General features: G+C 33.0%; 1 protein-coding gene across 1 annotated transcript in view; it reads right to left on the bottom strand.

The window, feature by feature from the left end:
- Positions 1-7,020, bottom strand: part of LOC110025559 (peroxisomal fatty acid beta-oxidation multifunctional protein-like) — a gene marked incomplete in the record, with an annotated part of 39,689 nt that overhangs the window by 16,180 nt on the left and 16,489 nt on the right.

Raw genomic sequence — 7,020 nt, forward strand, 5'->3', positions numbered from 1 at the left:
ATATCTGCACTTATAGCTGTGCATTTAGGATTATGTTAGAAAACCCTCAAGCACTAATAGGGCATCCAAGTGACATGAAAAAAATCAAAACAATGCATGAAAGCAAATAGTTGTAGTGGCAAGAAGAATACTATGAAGTATAAACATTAATTTACGGAAAATAATTAAACCAAGGATCTAATATAATTGTCAGAGATAGAAAAAAGAAGCGTTTTATTACCTTTAAATAAACAACAGTTACTTATTTCGAGGTAAATAGTACAAAATTTCAATTTTATTTGAGGTTCACCAACAATGTTTAGCTGGCTCAACTCGAAGGCTCTACATAAAATAAATACTAATAGTTAGAAGCACATAAATAAAGACATTAAAATTAGCTATCAGAAAAGAAGCAACATAACCAACCAAAACTACCCCGCCTTGAATCTAAAGTAATTATTATTGTTGCAAGAATCTTATTATTATTACAAAAAAAATCAAAATTTTATCAATTATATTATCAAACACTCGACAATGCCTAGGCAAATTAAGATAAATTCAATGCACACTTTCTCCACTAATTCAATTTTTAGATAGATTCCAACCTTCTTAATTGAATGTTTGGCAAATGTAGCACATGGGATTTTCTCAAAATCAACAACATTTAGTGCTTGAAAGAAAAGGAAAGGTTTCTTATCTTCTCTTTTTTTTGAATAGAAGTACTCATATCTTGACTCATAATAACCCTTTTTTGTAATCACTTAAACATATGCTCTAAAATAATACATTTATTTGATGCTCCAATTATCTAAGTTGTAATTATTGAGTGTTGGGATTTTGAAGGATGTTATACTATTATTGGCATGTTGTGGACTTCATTGAAATTGTACAAAACTAAATTATTATGAACTCAAAACCATAAATTACAACTTTCATGCTAATGCTAATGCTAGCTCTTCTTTTCCTCTTTCTCTCTCCCTTAAAAGCTTTTACCTCTTACTTGATATATAAACTTTAAGGGGGTCTATTTGTTAATATTTGAAACCATTTCACATCAAATATTATTCGCATACTAAAGCAATTTTAACATTTAATTCCTTACCAAACCCACCATAAAAAGAAATAGACATACCTTTCCTAACTTTTGAATTTCTAATATATATTAAAATTTTAAAAAACTTTAATTTTTTTTTCAAACATGAATATTTTCTTAAAAACATTCAATTAAACTAGATTAATAACTCCAAAAAAGCTTTGTAACTTAACAAAGTTTCTTGATTGATTGACTGGTATGTGAAAAGATTTCATGAATTTATTTATATTTTGTACATCTTTTTGAATGAAATTGCACTATAAAGAAAATTATTTTTATGTTTTTCTTGCAAGCAAAACATGTATTAGGAGTGGAACAAAGTTGAAGGAACTTGGAGCGAAAAGGGGGAGAATTGGAGCAAAGGCTGTTTTTTTTTTGAAGGGCAAGACCATGGTGCCACTGTAGCGGCGCCTAGGCGCCAGTTCATCAGATGACAACCCGGGAGGGTGGCACCTAGGCGTCAATCACTAGCGCCATGACCCCAGATCTGAAGGTCAAGGCCATGACACCAAAATAGTGTGGCACCTAGGTGCCAATATTGAATTTTGTACGACTTTGTGACAATTCAGAGTATTTTGAAGCGGTTTCAAGGCACGATTAAGAGTAGTTTTGGAGATGAATTTTGGAGGAAGGGTGACGGAGAGTTGGAGAACTCGTAGAGAGTTCTGGGGGGGGAAGGTATTGTATGTGTGTGTAGTCCCATTCTAGGCTTGTGAGAGCAAGTATAGAAGGGCGAGTTTGTGTGTTTGTAAGTGATTGAATGAAGAGTTTGCAGGAGAAGAAAAAGAATTTGGGTGGAGCATCCTCAAAGGCAATTGAGGGTGAGATAAGTATACTTGTATTTTTGTTTGTGGATTTCTCAAACATCTTTGTATGATAAATCTCTTTATCTTCATGAATTCTTGTTGTGTTTTATCCTTGTTTGCTGAGTAAACTTTCTTGCTTTTCCTTGTGGTGATGAAATAGATGTGTAGGAATATGTTTTGAATGTTGAAATTGTCTTAAATCAAAATTGTGATAATTTTTCTTTTGTACTTAATTTACTTTTCAATTTGACCAATTGATTTATTAAAATATATTGTTAACCCATAAGGACTATGAACAACTATAACATGAACGATTAGGAAAATCACGTTGAACTATAGGGTATGAAACAACGTATATTATAGGGAGACTCAAATGATAGGGAGATAAGTTTAAATGGCGATAACTTGAAGGTTTCTAGGGTGACAGTATAAAACCAATGATAAATTAAAGCAAAATTCTTTACGCGCTCGGAAGAGAGTAAAAAAGATACATGCTCCTATTTGTCACAAACTCTATTTCATTTTGAATTTCTTACACATCCACACAACATTTTTATCATTGCAAGGAAAAGTAACTTTAGCTTTTGGCAAAATTAATTCACATAGCGTTGTTAGAATTTATGTAGGAATAGTTGTTAGAAAAATCACCTTAATCGACACTCCAAACTAAGACCTTAGCGTAGTAGACTAGAACTTCTCTATGGAATCGACAATCCGGACTCAATAGAGCCCTATATTATTCAACTCGTTACCTTGTTCTCTGTAAGATCGACAATCCAGACTCAATAGAGCCCTATATTATTGAAGCAATATGTATACTTGTGTGAGAAATCCTAGTGAGTAATAATACATAATTTTAAGAACTCAATCAATTTTCTATGAAGCAAATCAAGTTTCTGGTATCATTACCAGAACTTACATAGTTGTGATAATCGCTGTGTGAATCAAGTTTTCTGCGTCGTTGCCGGAGAACCAAAACGGTGAAAAATTTAGGATAATTTTTAGTTGAACTTTAAGACTTAGATTTGTAAGACTTTTTATTTGTACCTTTATTTTTGTTTGTGTATAAACTTATTAGTTTTCTATTAGGATTGAATGTGTAGGGTAGGTTTAAAGGAGCTTGAACCTTTTGATTTTGAACTAGATATAACTATTAGAAAAATTATAAAATAGAAAAAAAAGTAACAAATTTGAAGAAGAAATATCTACTAATTTACAATTTAAGATGCAGTTTAGCCATACCAATTTTATAGAAGAAGCGGACAAGGCTATGTATTTGAAGAACAAGTGGATTTAAGAAGATTCAAATGGAGTTATTAACCATCGTCTGTTATTTCAGATATATATTCCAAACGCTGAAGGAGAGACTAATAAGAGGCAAGGATTCGTTCCACAAACTGGAGAATGAAATTAAGTTCGTGGTTTAGTGTAGAATTATCTACTAATTAGCCCATTAACTTGGATAATCAAGAAACAATTAATGAAAATCAAAATGTATAAAGACCTTTAAGGGATTATGCAAATTCTACAACAGATGAAGTACACTTGTGTATCCAAACTCCTATTGTAGAAGCCAATACTTTTGAACTTAAGCCAACTATCTTCAAATGATTGACATTTAATGTGACCAATCCATATAAAACGACTCTTTAATATTGTTCGCCACTTGAGTTGCACAAACCTTATCATGAATATATTCATTCGTATTTTGTCTATAAGTATCAAGCCACACATCCACCTAAACATTCTCATCTTGGCAACACTTCCAACATTTTGGGCCATAAAGCATTGCAGGTCTTACCACCATTTTACAAAATTTTCCTCTAATTCTAAGTGATACTTTTCTATCACACAATATACTCGATGCATTCCTTCAATTCAACCAACCAACTTGAATATACTAATAACATCCCCATCTATGTCACCATCACTTTGAACAATAAATCGATATATCTTAAAAGTTCACACCTTTTAATGATTTTATTACCCATACTTACAAATTTTCCATCAGAGCTACTACTACTAAAATTACATTCCATGTATTTAGTTTTAGATCTACTCAAACGAAGGCCTTTAGACTCTAATGTAGATTTCCATAATTTAAGTCTTTCTTGAACTCTTTCTCTATTCTTATCCATGAAAAGGATATCATCAACGAAAAGCATATACCAAGGTTCATTCTCCTCTAAATATCCAGTAAGAGCATCCATAACTATATATATATATATATATATATATATATGGGCTTAAAGGTGATCCCTGATGTAATCCAACTGAAATTGGAAAATACTCGGTCAATCCTCCTGTTTGAATACAAGTAACAACTCTAACATATATATCTTCACATATATATCTTCAATAACTTGAATATAAGTCATATCAACACATTTCTTCTCTAAAAGGCTCCGAAGGACTTCTCTTGGAACCTTATTGCAAGCTTCTTCTAAGTCAATAAAAATTGTAGGTAGATCCTCCTTACTCTCTATGTACTTCTCCATCAATCATCTCAGTAAATGTATGATCAACCCTCTCAATAAATGTATACCTTCCATAGTAGACCTGCCTGGCATAAATCCAAACTGATTATGATAAATCTTTGCATCACTTCTCAACCCATGTTCACTTATCATCTCCCATAATTTAAAGTATGACACATCAACTTGATAGCTCAATAATTTGCATACACTTGTGCATCCCATTTATTCTTACAAATGGGGACCAAAATACTCTTTCTCTACTACTCACATATCTTTTTAGTTTTTAAAACAATATTAAAGATGTACAAAATGATTTACTCTTTTTTTATAAGCATTAATATGCAAATTAATAGATGATTTAACAAAGAAAATTTTTTGATATCTTATAATTTAGTTGTATAATTGATTGCTAACTTGCTTGATTAAAGCAATCTTTAATTATAAAATATATAAAACTTTCTTCTAGTATTGAAGCCTTAATGAAAGGTTGAGAGAAACAAAGGACGATATCAAAACATTTTTCTAAATTCATAAAGTTAGTTTACACATTTATGAAAGGATAGTGGTTCCATATTATTACCTTTTTTTATTGCCAAATTATATTTTAATTGTAGATATTGATGTTATAAAATCTTTTATAAGAAAATGATATTTCTTTTCATATTTACATAAGAAATTAAAGTTAAATTACTTATAAATCTAAGTAAAAATTATGATGGTAATCAAATTCTCACAATAATTTGAGATATTAAACTTTTCATAAATTGATAATGATTATATATTTTCTATAAATGAATAACAAAGAAAAAATGCATCATTTTTGTTTCTATTGAACCCAAATTTGTCCTTTAATCCGATGTGTAGAGTGAATTATGGTGTGAGTATGTGTGGTGTGATGCATAGTGCATGTGTGTGGTATAGATTGTGGTGTGTGGTATAGATTGTGGTGTGTGGTATAGATTGTGGTGTGTGGTATAGATTGTGGTGTGTGGTATAGATTGTGGTGTGTGGTATAGATTGTGGTGTGTGTATGTGTATGGTGTAAGTATATGCAGTGTTTCAAAGAGATGAAACCCTAGGTCATAAAGAGTCTCCCTAGGCCATTTCCAACTCTTATAGAAACTCAAATTAAGTTTCAACATGTTGGTTCCAATCAACTCAATTAAATAATGTGGATTTGAAACGTATATATGAGACTGCAAGGAGCCAAGAAGCGAATTAAATTTCTAATTGAGGAGTGTAGCATCACTAGTCTTCTAGAAAATTCAATAGTGAAGACATATGGCTAGTTCCTGAACTCTAGAGGGGAAATAGACCTCACCAAAAATGAGGTTAATAAAGCTCTTTGGCCTCTTTTATTCCATACAAATAAGAATAAAATGTGAGGTTGATGGAGAGAGAGAGAGCCCCCTTCCTTTTACAAATGTCAAGGGTCCTCTATTTATATTTGATGATAACAGAGAAAATAATTTATAATAATACACCTGCTTTAAGGAGTGCATTATAAGATACTTTGGTCCTTTTATCATTCTAAAGCGTTGGAGCACATTGGCATTGGGTGATTGGTTGGAGCTGGGTAGCCGACCCAGGGAGGCCGAACCAGAGGGTTGACCAAGGGGGTTGACCAGGGAGGCTCTGACCCAGGGACACCCAATGAGGGTGTCCGAACTAGGGGGCCGACCAAAAAAGGGAAAATCTTTGCTTGTGTGACTCTAATGATGGCTTATCTTAGCTCAACGAGGTGTTATTTTTTGGCCATACATAAAACCCTCGAGTTTTTAAGTTCTTGGACTCGAAGATGCGATAAGAATGAAAAAACTCATAAATGCAAAAATTCTTTTTCATAGACCACTAGCTGGACTTAGTTTCTTATCAGTCCTTCCATTGGTCTTTTATGATAAGATTATTATTGATTAAGTTTTTTAGACAGTGTTTGACAGACCAATTTGCTCGTCTCAAAGGAGAGGCTTTGTTTGCTCCTCGTCCCTCAAGAAAGATTTTGTTTGCTCGTCCCTGAGGAGGGACTTTGTTTGCTCGTCCCAAAGGAGGGGCTTTGATTGCTCGTCCCGTAGGAGAGTCTTAAATGAGAGGGTGGAATATTTTTGTATTTTTTCTCTCTTTTTATTTCTTTCTTCATTTGAGAAAATTAAGCAAGGCAAAAGAAAAAAAAATGCTTATCTTTTTGTTCTTCCGTAAGGGATCTTTTTGGAAAGTGGGAGAGTTTCTTCCTTCTCTATTTTCTTTTTGCTCTATGCCATCTCACTTACTTTTTTTTGTCTTGTTTCTCTTATTTTTTTTCTTCTTTTTCTTTCTCTGGTTTGGGCTCTCAAACTCGGAAGGCTCATCTTATTGTTGGTGGCTTGATCCACTTTTACTGCACATTTTAGGGTGTTGAAGCAAAATCAGTAATTTGGCGAGGGAAGGAGAAAGAGAGAGAGAGAGAGAGAGAGAGAGAGAGAGAGAGAGAGTTGCCCTGTGGGAGGCATAGAGGGGTGTTCTTGGGCTCCTTAGCCTCTTTATTCCACACAAATGAGTTTAAAATGTGAGGAGCAGAAGGAAGAAAAGCCACACCCGCCACACACACACACACACACATTTGAGACATGCCAAGGGTCCTCTATTTATAGAATTGGACAATATAAAAAAAAGTTTATAATAATACCCC

The sequence above is a fragment of the Phalaenopsis equestris genome, unplaced genomic scaffold, assembly GCF_001263595.1.
Source record: "Phalaenopsis equestris unplaced genomic scaffold, ASM126359v1 Scaffold000302, whole genome shotgun sequence".
NCBI classification, from domain to species: domain Eukaryota; kingdom Viridiplantae; phylum Streptophyta; class Magnoliopsida; order Asparagales; family Orchidaceae; genus Phalaenopsis; species Phalaenopsis equestris.